Below are 13,739 nucleotides of genomic sequence, written 5' to 3'. Positions count from 1 at the left end.
CATCATTTTTAGAAGAACATTGGGGCATATTACCAAGCAATAGCGATAATTATCGCTATTGCTTGGTTAGAGACAACATTTTACCGCTGAGCTGCGGCGATTTTTATCACAGATAAACCAGTTTATCGCAAATGCGATAAAAAACGGCCGCAATCCATGAATATCGCTGAAAAGTCAGCGATATTCATGCATTACCGAGCTAATGCTCTTAGCCATGTTATCCACCTCCCATTGGATAACATGGCTAAGAACTGCTATGGGGCAGGTGTTAACTTTTGGAGATATTCGCGCTTAACGCGAATATCTCCAAAAGTTGGTAATAGGAGATAGCGATGTTAGCGACTGTTTCCAGTCGCTAACATCTTGGCACGCCCACTTTGCATGTCATTAGTGATAAATTTCTCTGACATGCAAAGTGGAGCCCAAGATGGTCGCTATCTCCTACTAGCTGTCGCTAACTAGTGTTAGCGGCAGCTAGGTAATAGGGAGATAATTTTATCTCCGCTTTTTTGGCTTTTAAAGCCAAAAAAGCAGAGATAAACCCCCTTGATAATATGCCCCATTATTCTTCACTTTCAAGCAACTTTTCATTTAATTATATTGGAAGGTTTGAGAGGCTTCGATGTGGGCTCATCTTAATTTCTTGCACTCTGACTTGGTATTTAATTTGACTTTACCAGGGGAAGAGTAGCATATTAATTTCAAAGTAATCTACCTTCTTTGTTTGTACATTAGGACAATCCGCCACACTTTTCACCTCATTATTTCTAATCTTGGGAGGTTGGGAAATATCGGTGCGGGTCCTATGTACATATCTGGATATTCTTCCAGACTGTAACAAAACTAGAAGTTTGGGAAACCTCTAGGCTGCTTAACAAAAGAAAAGTTAGTGACCATATAATTCTGTTTCTTTGGTGCTTCAAAACTATTTACAGATTTACAACTTGAACTCTTATTCTTAAACATTCTGCTGAAGCTGTGATACTAGAAACCTGTGTGATTAAACTTGTTATGAGATCCAGTAAATCCAAAGAAATTTGAAATAGCTGAAGTGATTACTTATTACAATTTACGTTGCCGACGTCATGGAAAGGAATTTCGATTCGTGATTTGTCAGCTGTTTTTACACTTGACTTTTATTTGCCTGACTGTCTTTGGTAATTGCCGTTTTAAGTAATCTCCTCTCCTAACTCTGCAGCCGCTTTTACATTTGACCTTTAATTTGCCTGACTTGGCTTGTACTTGCTGTTTAAAGTAACCTATGCTTGGTGAATACATTCAAATGCGATACGTTTGAGGAGCCTTGCATCTTACAAATTGTTGCGGTGATGCAGGAGACATGAGCGCATGCTATCACATCAAATAAACATGAACACCAACCGCCTTTTTCTCAGCTCAGCCATCAGACTTCTTCACGGACCTAACGGCAATCACGTCATGTTACGTAACATTGTTCAGAAACGTAACGCTACGTAAGCGCCATTTTGAATCCTTTGCGCATTATTTATCATTTTCTTAGCATTCAATACTCTCAAGACTTTGCTTGTGATCTACGGAAGAAAAAGAGAAAAGAAACAATTAACTGGATTATTCTATAGTTAACTGCCATTATGTGGTCATGTATGTAATTGCTGATGAAGCAAGTTTTCGCATATTACGCGTCTTGCTCAAATCAAGAACCTCGAATAACTTATAATCCTGTAATACAACTCGTATGTTTTACTAATTTCCTTTATTTTGGATATGCATGTATCTTAGTGATGCTTGCCTATGTGTTTTACTAATACGAATAACCCTTGTCTTAATATGGCCGTCGCTTGGGAATTTTCTACTGCGCATGCGTTAGTCACACTCACGTGACGTGACGTAGTTGCAGTTCTGGTGGAAAAATGTGCGCATGCGTATTCGCCTCTAAAATGGCTGTCTGAAAACTCACATGGTGAAGCTTGCGCAGATGCTCTCGTGTTATTGTCTGTTGCACTAATTCCTAATAGCATAGTATATTTTTATAGTAAGAAATATAAAGTAGCTACTCATGATATGTAGTAAAAACATTTATTTCCTATGTTTAATTTGTTTTCGCTTATTTTTCATGCACTACGATAAATGGGGGGCCGGAGTGAGACGTGAACCATCTTGAAGGTCCCTACTGCGCATGTCGCGCAGCCAGGGAGAAAGCAACCTTGAGCAGTGGAACTCAGCCAGCTGGCAGTCACAGTCAAGATGCTCCTGAGAAAACAACCTCTGACCCAGAAGGATGGAGCTAAACTGTCCTTAACTCGATACAATTGTATATTTTCCTATTGTATTCTGCAGAATAGGTCATGGGAACCCCAAATCTGCTAGGCGGTTCCATAACATGCAAATACGAGCTTGTAGAAGTTTGTTCTGATTGGTGTGTTGACCTTTCCTACCTGGGGACCAATCGAAATTGGGGATTCTGACACTTGCAACATTTGGGGGGTGGTACACTGACCCGAAAACAGTATAACTAGCCTAGGTTTAGCTAGAGATTTTGTCCGACTTGTCTGAATAGCTGACCTGTCACTGACCCAACGCACCCAATAGGTGACTGAATACAGAGCGCTGCGGAGCACTCTGTCCGAATTTGACCATAGACTCTAAGGTTTTACTAAACCTTAAGTGCTGGCGGAGCACTTTGCTGGGGAGTTCGCTAACCCAATCGGGGTTCTGACTGATAGCTGCAGAGAGGGTGGAGCGCAGGCGTTGCTTCCAAACTGCGGGTGCTGGTCGTGCCTTGGTGGTCCTGTCCTGATCCTAATCTGGATTTCCTGTCCTGTCCTGGGGTGTCCAATCTGCACCTGCTGTCCCATAGATGACTGTCCTTCCTGGTATTTCCTGTCCTTGACTGATCCGTGGCCAGGGTGGGTCTGCACACCTTTCTAGGTAAATATAGTGCGAAAACTCTTCACTGCATCTTCTATTTTTCTGTCTTTGCTTTAATAAAGAAATTTCTTTGCATATGTTAATCTTCCATGCTTTCCGCAACCTATTATAAAAGTCATACAGTATATTTCCTTAGCATGATCCTATGTTTCCCTACCTTTTAGAACACATTCTCTCCATACTGTTTATGAATCATAACTGTGGTATATAATTTTCTCCTGAAATCTGATTTCACGTAAAGATGCTAGAACTATAGCGTGTTCCATTTTTCCCCCTCCTATAGATGTATAGGATTTCCAATCCTTACCTTGCAGTATTTTTCCAAACATTAAAGTCTAGTTCGTGATCCAAATTTCTAAAATCCATTTAGTAGATCGCATTGTTATAACCTTCTTATAGACTCATAAATGGTTGGCCTGACACTGTTTCTCTATGGTTATGTTCTTTTCGTTATCTTGATTAGTGACTGCCTTCTAACTGTAAACTTGATGATTTTCGAATCTGATTTCTAGATAAACTTTTAAAACTTCCCAGTTGTCTGTGATCATTTAATGCAAAGGAATATAAGTTGGGTTTGGTATTTTGCCTGCTTTTCTTTTACAGCTAGCTCCCTGATCCATTGTGGATCATAGGTACCTGTAACAGTGGATTGGTAAGTCGGGTACAATAGAAATAAGTAGGAAGGAACCAGGGTTACTGGTAGAAAATTGTTAGGTCACCCGATTAATGTATGTTATAAATTGGAAAAATATGGGCCTGGTACGTGTATGGTGAAAATTGTTGGCCGGGTGACCTGCGATCTCTATCAGTAATTTTCTGGTAGCAGAGGTATGGTTAGGGACTAGTTAAAGTTAGGTAGGACTAGTTAAGCTAGATAGGTTGGATGCTGCTGAAATGTTATGATAACATTTTATTGCTGCTACAAGGGTAAACAGTTTGTGTGAATTGATCACTCACGTGAAATGTTTGCTTTGAAAAATTATGACATGTTTTAAATTGTTTTTCTTATTATTGTACTGATATATGTATTAACCCACTCGTTAGTAAAGTGTTTATATGTTTGTTGGGAATCCCTGGGGAATTGAATAGCGAGTGGTGAAGAGAATCCACTTTGTGTTGAGGTCACTGGCCTAAGGAAGGTTAGTGCAGGTTAGGCAGAACTGGAAGCACTAACTAGGGTTTTTCTGAATGTTTGTTTGAATAAATGATATCGACGAGATCACTGGCAAAACTTCTAATGTGAGAAAAACCTAGTAAGGGTCACACCGGAAGGAGTAGCAGGTTCATCGGAGCTTGGGTGATAGCAAAGGGGTTCGCTGGTGAAATTTTAGACTTAGTATATATCCCGGAAAGAAGTGGATAAGTCAAAAGAAGTAGCAGGTTCCCTAATGCTTGCGTGAAGGGTAGGCGGAAGAGATCTATCCGTAGTGTATGAAAAGTAAATGGAAGTAGTTTACTTGCAGTGAAACAAATCTTTGCTGTCTAGACACTTGGGTACAGTGGCGAATGTGTATTAGTTGTTAAATAACAAAGCACTTGCACTTTTAGAGAGAAATTAAGTTTCCGTTACCTTGTGAGAGAGGGAGTCAGTTGCGGAGCTGCTCTGACGTCACTCTGTGCCGTGCTGGGATTGGTAGACGCAGCGGGTGTGTAGCGGAGCTAGAATTGTAAAGGAGGGGTGAGTGCCGAAGCGTGAGAACCTGTCTCGCGAAAGGCCGCGCACCCATTGGTCGACATTATTTGAAACCGTGCACTTCATTGGTTGCACGAAAATAAGAGACGCACTTGGATTGGAAGTAATTTGTAAACAGAGTCACTAGCAGAAATCGTATGTGGCACTCGTATAGACCGCATACTAGACCAGATCCACGACATTTAGGGTATGAGAACGATCAGTGGAAAGGGCATTAAACCGACATTATGTACGGAAATAAGAGAAAACTATCCCTTGTAAACAAAGTAAAGAATTATTTCAAAAAGGACAAGCCGATTAAAACCAGAGAAGGTGTTGTCATTCCGCCACCTAATACTCCCGCATCTTTCATGATGTTTGATAAAGGGTACCACTCGTGTGTATGGTTGGAAAACTGGGCGGAGTACACCAAGGATGACGGAATTTTGGCTTTTCCGTTAGAGGGTACATTCAATGGCAGAATTCTATTTAATTTGCAAACCCGAATGAATGACTTACATCCCAGACCTAGATTAACGCAGTACGAAGCTTTAGAGGAATGGGAGATCGAAGCTTTTGAGAGAGACAAGCCCCGAATGGATAAAGGGTTAACAAAATTTTATCCAAAACTAAAATAAGAGATCCGTGATAAAAAAATGAAACAGTGGAGACAGAATATGATCGTAGAAGGGTTGTTTTCAATGGTGCCAATGGGTGGTCCTCCCGCAGGAGAGAAGAGAACAGAAAAATGCAAACATTGGATGCCCATGGGGGAGTCGGATGATGAATTATTGGATGACATGTTTATGAGAAGTCCGCCTCCTTATAATGAAGGACACCGACCCTCTAGTGAAAAGGATAATTCTCGGAGACCTCCTCCCCGGGAAGAGGCCAGATCAGTAAGTGTAGGAGAGAGTTGTCAAATACCTCCGTATAATGAGGGTTTGGGACCTCTAGGTGCTAGAGATAGCTGTCAAAGAGCACCATTTTGTGGGGAGTCAAGATATTCGAGAGAAAGAGACTTCTGCTCTAGACCTCCCTACGAGGGTGAGGCAAGGCCTTCCACGTCAGGAATTCCGTTCTCAAGACCCCCGTCTGAGGAAGAACCAAGATCCCTAGGTACAGGAAGTCTGTTCCCAAAACATAATTACGGTGAAGGACCAAGTGAGACACATCCCACTGCCCCGAGTTATGCCCTAACTTTGACCCCGCAGGTATTACATGACAATTCTTTAGACAGGATGCTGGAGGACAGGGAACGAGAGGCTTTAGCTAAGCAGAGAGCCGAGATAATTCAGAAAATCTCCCAGTTAAATACAAGTCCTGAAGCCTTGACAATCCCGGTAACTATTGGACCAGTGGTTCCGCTGTATGGGGATAGACAGGGAAGTCCGAAGACTCCAGTTATTACTACAGTTGTAGCACAGCCAAGACCGGAGCCCTTAATTGTGGATGACCAGACCAGTGAATGTGAGTCCGAGGTCTCGCTAATGGATCTGCCCATTAGGGGTGCAGGAAAAAGGTTACAGAAAAGACATAATCCTTTTAACACGAGGGAGATTCAAATGGAATCGACTTCGGGTACCAAGAGTGTCACGTTGGTGACTCCTGAGGATATTGAAAGATGGAGTCGAGAGTTAGAAAAACAAACTCCTCAGTCGAAACCTTTAGATATTTTCAAGCTTAGAATAGAAATGGAAGAGCTAATGGCAGGAAATGTAGGTTTAGACAGATTAAATCCCTATTCTGAAGAAGAGTTGCTGTTTATTGGCAAGAGTTTTACCCGAAACACCAGAGTGCTCCATGAAAAATTAACAGACACTGCAGCTAGTATGGGAATCGATATTTCAAAATCAAAGCCACTACAGAAACCCTATAGAGCCGATTTTTCAGACAAAGATCTGGAAAATATGAATGTGTCAGGGAAAAAGGCGCAGGTTAAAGAATTGTTGACAGTGTTGCAAAAATGGGGAGACGTAGAAAAGTGGAAAGCCAGGTGGGCAAAGAAGAAAGAAGATGGCCAGATCTAAACAGACGACTTCCGAGTTCGTTCTAAAGGAAGCTGACAAACCTGAGCAGTTATACCCTATGCGTGAAGTGCCAGGTGGAAAATATGTGCACGTTCCATGGTCCAGACAGGATATTGTGTCCTTTACCAATGACTTTCCAAAATTACGAGAAAAGCCTGTGGACTGGTACAGGCAGGTGGAAAGGTTTGTAAAGGTGCAAAAGTGCTTGTGGAAAGACCTGGATGGGTTTTTTGACATTGTGGTTCCTGTGGATTTATGGACCGAATGCAAGGTTGCCATTGATTGGCCCAACAAAGAGTATGACAGGGACCCTGTAACCGGTGCTCCCTCTGATGAGGTAATGAGAAAATATGACCAGGTCATGTTACATCTGAAAATGAAGGTGCCTGCAAAGGAAACTGATTGGACCAAAATAGATAGAACCACGCAGGAAAGGGATGAGTCTGTGCACTCCTTTTATGAGAGACTGTTACAGGTGTTCAAAATTTACAGTGGAATAGATAACATCGAGATGAAGGATATGACCCACTTCATTTACAGGTTTGTAAACGGTTTAAGACCCAAAATTTGCCAGTGGATCAAAGGCAATAAGATTTGTTGGCAGTCTAAGAAAATGGATGAGGTCCTACGGTATGCAAAGTACTGTGAGGACGAGATGGCAGATAAGAAAAAGGCACTCAAGGAGAAGATCATGTGGGCACAAGTGAAGCTAGCAGAACAACAGGAAAAGCAGTTGAATAAGATGAATAAGAATACCCAAAATCAAGGCTCTGGGGGTGGAGGGAAGCCCAGTGCGGAGAAATCGGGCACTGGAGAGACGAGTGTCCATATTTACAGCATGATAATACCCAAACCCCTGATTTAACTCCACAGACGCACAATGAAAAACCAAGAAAGACTCAGCATCAGGTAAAGACAAGTCAATTGCCCCGAGCGCCAAAACCAAATTATAAGGGAAAATCACCGCAGGGTGATGACATAGAGATCTGGGGAGGCAATGAGAATAGAAATGCAGGAACTTCGCAGTTTTTGTTGAATGATACTTTTTTCTGTGACGACCAATACTGACGGGGCCTGAGAGGGGAGGACAAGGAGTGTGTTCTTGGCGCCTCCTTGCCGGTAGACCAGTCAGGGCCATACATAGAAGGAAAGGTTGATGGAAATGATGTCACCTTTCTATTGGACACTGGTGCTACCCGTTCTACTGTGAGAACAGCGGACGTTCCAAACCTACCCCTCTCGGGAGAAACAATCCAAGTAGTGGGTGTATCTAATCAATTGACTAGTACCCCAATTACTGAGCCCATGGACATCACAATAGGGAATTTCAAAGAAATGCATAGATTTGTAGTTTGTGATACCAGTCCAGTAAACTTACTGGGACGTGATTTGTTGTGCAAAATGAACTGCACCATCTTTTGCACACCAAAAGGCGTCGAAATTCAAACCCCAGACGAGGATGGCATATACAAATTAATGTTAATTAGACCAGACTCAGAAATTAAACAAATGACTATACAGGACTTACCTGAAGAACTCCAAAAGACAGTGAAACCAGAAGTATGGGACTTTACAGGAAAAGATGTAGGATTAATGGCAAATGTAGACCCAATACAAATAGCCATGAAAGAAAATGCAGTTTATCCTAATACCAAGCCATACAAAATGAGTGCAGAAGTGAGAGCAGGAGTTGCCATTGAAATAAAAAGACTGCTAGAAGCAAACATCATACAAGAAGTGATGAGTAGCCCATGTAACTCACCCTAATTGGAATCAAGAAACCTAGTGGCAAGTACAGGGTAGTGCAGGACCTGAGAAAGGTAAACAAAATAGTGGTTCCTTGTTGTCCTATTGTTCCAAACCCAGCAGTGATCCTATATCAGATTCCCAGGGATGCTGAGTGGTTTACCGTGATAGACCTATGTCATGCATTCTTTTCGATCCCATTGCATCCAGATAGCAAATTTCTTTTCTCATTTGCTTTCGACAGTCACGTGTACGTTTGGAATCGGGTCCCTCAAGGGTACACCGAAAGTCCCTCTATCTTTAATCAGATCCTAAAAAAGTGCCTTGAATCTTTAGTGTTACCTGGAAATTCTGTCTTGGTGCAATATATAGACGACCTTTTGGTGGCATCTAAAAGTCATAGAGATTGTGTTGTTGACACCATTGCTTTACTGAATCACCTAGGTGAAAAGGGACATAAAGTGTCCCCTGACAAATTGCAGTTCTGTACAAAGTCAGTGAAATATCTGGGGCACCAGATAGAAAAAGGCATCAGAAAAGTCACTTCTGAGAGAGTCAGAATAATTCGGAACATGCAGTTACCCCGTACTCAGAAAGAAATCAGAATGTTCCTTGGAGTGGTAGGTTACTGCAGGCATGGATTGTGGGATTTGTAGTCCTGGCAAAACCTTTGATAAAAATGACAAAGAAAGGAGCAAAGGACCCAGTGGAATGGGATGATGAGGGCATGACAGCATTCACTAAATTACGAGAATGTCTGTGTACATCACCTGCTTTAGGGATGCCTGACTATTCTAAAGAATTTGCACTATTCTGTGACACACGAGACAATTGTGCACTGTCAGTCTTAACACAGGAGCATGGTCTGACTAGACTTCCAGTGGCATATTTTTCTGCCACTTTGGATCCAGTGGCTGCTGGATTACCCGGATGTCTGAAAGCAGTAGGTGCCACTTGCACGAGTCTAGAACAGAGTGAATCTATTGTAATGGGACATCCTGTAACTGTGTATGTTCCCCATGCAGTTGTGATTTTATTGACCAGAACTAAGACCCAGTATCTCACCCCTAGTCGGCTGACTAAATACGAGAGGATTCTCGTGGGTGCTGCGAATGTGGTCATTACTCGGTGTAATATCCTGAACCCAGCTACCCTGCTCCCTGACTCAATGATTATGGAAGCCGAGGGAGAGGACGAACATGACTGCATAGATCTGACAGAATTCAGTACAAAACCACGCCCAGACATTAAAGAAATACCTTTGCCTGTAGAAGATGAGGAGCTGTTCGTGGATGGCTCATGTATGAGACACGAACTTGTAGGCCTAAGTGCTGCTTATGCTGTAGTCTCTATAAACGAAATTAAAGAAGCTTCCTGTTTATATGGAGTAAAGTCTGCACAAGTAGCCGAATTGATTGCATTGATAAGAGCCTGTAAAATTGGGAAAAACAAAAGAATAACAGTATATACTGACAGTCAGTACTGTTATGGAGTTGTGCATGACTTCGGCCAATTGTGGCTACAGAGGGAGTTTCTGACTTCTTCAGGTACTCCCATCAGAAATGGGAAAGTTGTACAAGATTTACTGCAAGCAATCCACTTACCAAAAGAATTGGCAGTGGTCAAATGCGCGGCTCATAAATCTGGCATTGACCATGTAACTTTGGGAAATAACTTTGCTGATGAAGTGGCCAAACATTGTGCCAGAAATCGCATGTCTGTAAATATTAAACTGGGGGGACCTGGAAACAGCTGCCAACTTATGGTGTTTGAAGAGGTGCCTACCTGGGAAGAGTTGAGAGATTGGCAACATGCGGTGCCAGAAAAAGAGAAAGAAAAATGGAAGAAACTTGGTTGTCGACCGAGAAGTGAGGATGGTGTCATTGTGGGCCCAAATGGTATGCCTGTGTTGCCTAGACATCTGCTTGCTTCTATGGCCAGACTGATACATGGAGATTCACACACTGGTAGGGACGCCATGGTTCTGGTTTTCCAATAAAACATGGTACAATCCGAAGTTCAGGAAGGTAGCAGAGTCACTCTGCCAGAGGTGCTTAACATGTCAGGAGTTTAACGCTGGGATAAGGACTGTCGTCGAATTGGGAAAAATTGGAAAATCAGGAGGTCCCATTGTAAGAATACAGATTAATTTCATCACAATGCCTCGCTGTGAGGGAATGAGATATGTCCTTGTCATTGTCTGCCTGTTTTCAAAATGGGTGGAGGCCTACCCTGCCAAAAAGAGTGACGCCATAACTGTAGCTAAATTGTTACTCCGAGAATTAATACCTAGGTTCGGGGTTCCAGTCACTATTGAATCAGATAGAGGCGGACATTTTCAGAATGAGATAATTGAGCAACTCTGTAAAGCATTCAAGATCACACAGGTGCTGCACTGTGCATATCGTCCAGAGGCTTCTGGAGTGGTGGAGCAAATAAATGGCACTATAAAATCAAGGTTAGGAAAAATGTGTGACTCTACGGGCATGAACTGGATAAATGCTTTACCTCTTGTTCTGATGGGACTTAGAAGTATTCCAGATCAGAAAACAGGCCTGAGCCCTCATGAGATCCTGATGGGAAGAGTGATGAGACAAGCATGGGTACCAGGACATAAACTGCTAAACATTTCTGATGATTTGGTACTTGAGTACTGCAAGCAACTGGGTGACCAAGTGCGTTCTATCTCTCGCCAGATTGGGGAAGACGCCGTCGCCAATCCAACAACTCCAGTCCACAAATTGGTTCCTGGCGACTAGGTTAGAATCAAGAAACATACTCGTTCGAGTTGCCTTGCACCGAGGTGGGGAAAACAACGCCAAATAATACTGGTGACCACAACAGCGGTGAAGTGTGCCGGCGTCCAAAGTGGATCCATGCCAGCCATACACAGAAGGTGATTCCAGACAAGAAAACTGACGCTGAAGGTTGTCCATCTGAGGGGCCTGCAGAAGTTGGTCCTGAAGTAGCTTATGACGAACAACCAGGCACCAGTCAAGATGATTGGATACCCATAATCGACCTGACTAATGACCCAATCCGAACAAGAAGTCAAACCTATGCAGATAGAGAGTGGGATAGAGAGGAAGAGATAGGCACAGGCGAAGATCCTCAGATTATTGAGATTCACGTCAAGTCTGAGGTGGAAGAAGGACAGACAGGGACAGAACAAGTGATCGACACACCTCCACAAACTCCTGAAATTGAAAAGGGACAGACCAGAATTAGTGAAAAGGTTCAAGCAGAAGAAAATCAAGGGATCGAAGTGCTTGAACAGGATCAGATAGAACTAGAAGAACGTGTTCAGGACACAGAAACAGAGACGCTCGAAAGTCAAAATCAGAATACACCTGAACAAGGCCAGCTTAGTAACCAGGCAGAAGAAATAGAAGAAAGACCTGGAACTAGTCAGACAGGAAGGGAAGAATCAGAAGTGCCACAAACAAACGAAAATAAAAGAGCATTAGAAGAAAGCCAAATCACAGTGCCAACTAAAAGACTCAAGAAAAAGAAACATATCGAACCAAGATATATTAAGGGACTGAGACTGAGAATAAAAACAGTAGAGGAGAAACTTGCAGAAAGAAGGAAAAGTCCTCGTATTGCAGGGCAAGTTGGAGAAAGTTCACAAAGGAGGAGTGACCGAATAAAAAGACTGAACGAAAAATACCAAGATCCTGAATGGACATATTTAGTGTTAGAGGAATTCGAAGATCTTGATATTACTGACGAAAGTGACGAAGAACAGACAGCTGATTATTCTGCCGAGGAAGACGAACCAACCTGAAGTTGTGCAGGGTAAGCTACCTGTGCAAAGTTACAAAGAGGGGTTGAGAAATCTTCTTCTGAACGAAAATGTCTGATTCAAATGTGAATGGAAGGCCTAGACGCAGTTGTTGTAAAACATGCTGCAGAGTATGTATATGTAGCATAGCTATAGTATTAATAATTTGGATAGGACTAACAGTTTTCATTCCTTATATGGTGAGCAAAAATACTAATGTTGACCCTACACAGACTGTGACCACTGACACTGAAGAACTGACAACATGAAGTGTAGAAAGACGGGAAAAAGCACTCAGACAAACAAAACGAGACTTAGAAGCATCAAATGAGGAAGGACTACACTATCATGGAGTTAAAAACCAGACACAGTTAAATGTTTTCGCTAATCTTTTAGTGCACTATGTAGAAACTATGGAAATAAAAGTAAAGTAAAGTCCACATTTGTAAAGCGCACAATCACCCGTAAGGGTCTCTAGGCGCTGGGGGCCGTCGGGAAGATTAAGCGAGCTATTGCCCAGAGTCACATGGTGCTGGGCTAACCTGCCACCGGAGCCACGGATCGAACTGTGGTCCCCAGATTCCAGTGTCAGTCACCCTGGCCGCGGCGCCACACCTCTTCCACAAATAGAAGACTGCTATGTCTGCATGAAGCTACCTACTTCTGTAGCTGAAGGCGTAACTTATCATCACCTACCTTTGACCTATGGAATTTCCTGTAGTATTTTAGCTAGCTTATTTTACAAAAGAGGACCGTTACAGTACTACTATTCTAACTCAGACGTGATATTTTCTGAACTTCCCATACGTGGAAATCTGAATCCTGTAAATACTAAAAGTGACGTTACACGTTATATGGGAGAATACTTTCTGACAATAGGTACTATAGACTTAAATGAAGCACACAGAGATAACTTGACCTGTTCATTACATGAACAAGAAAAAATGTTTTTAAACATGGCTGAGAAAAGAAGGGAGAGTTTCCAGAGAAAGGCAAATGATAAAAGACAGAAAACTCCTAAATGGGCTGAAAACATGGAAAGCACCTCAAATGGTGGGAGTCGTCCTGCTTTGTTGCTGGATTTCGAAAGAAAAGGGAAACTCTGTCTTCATCCCGAGAAGACTAGTTATTATAATAACATTTTCATTGGTTCCAGTCAATGTGAGCATAATTACAAGGTAATTGGAGGTTGGGGTTTCAAAAATGGGTCAGACCCTGTGTTTCCTGGAATTTATTATATATGTGGAAACAAGGCTTATTTCAAATTGCCGGATCACTGGTATGGAAGCTGCTACTTTGGCATTGTCTTCCCGAAAATATACCATGTGAAGGAAATTGCTGGAAGCAATGAAAACACTAATGGCTTAGTGCGTAGTAAAAGAGAAAGCGTAGGTGTAATAATGGGTAGTATTTTTAGTGCACTGATACCTGGAGTGGGAGTGGTTCTGAACACACACAGAATTTGTAAATTATCCACAATAGTGCATGTGTTGTCTACTGACACAGCTCATGGATTCTTGCTGGTCAATACCGAAATGGTTGCGATCAGATCAATGGTTTTGCAGAACAGACTTGCGCTTGACACCTTATTAGCAAAAGA

The sequence above is a fragment of the Lissotriton helveticus genome, chromosome 11 (assembly GCF_964261635.1).
Source record: "Lissotriton helveticus chromosome 11, aLisHel1.1, whole genome shotgun sequence".
NCBI lineage: Eukaryota > Metazoa > Chordata > Amphibia > Caudata > Salamandridae > Lissotriton > Lissotriton helveticus.
Note: the sequence above shows the minus strand (reverse complement) of the source record.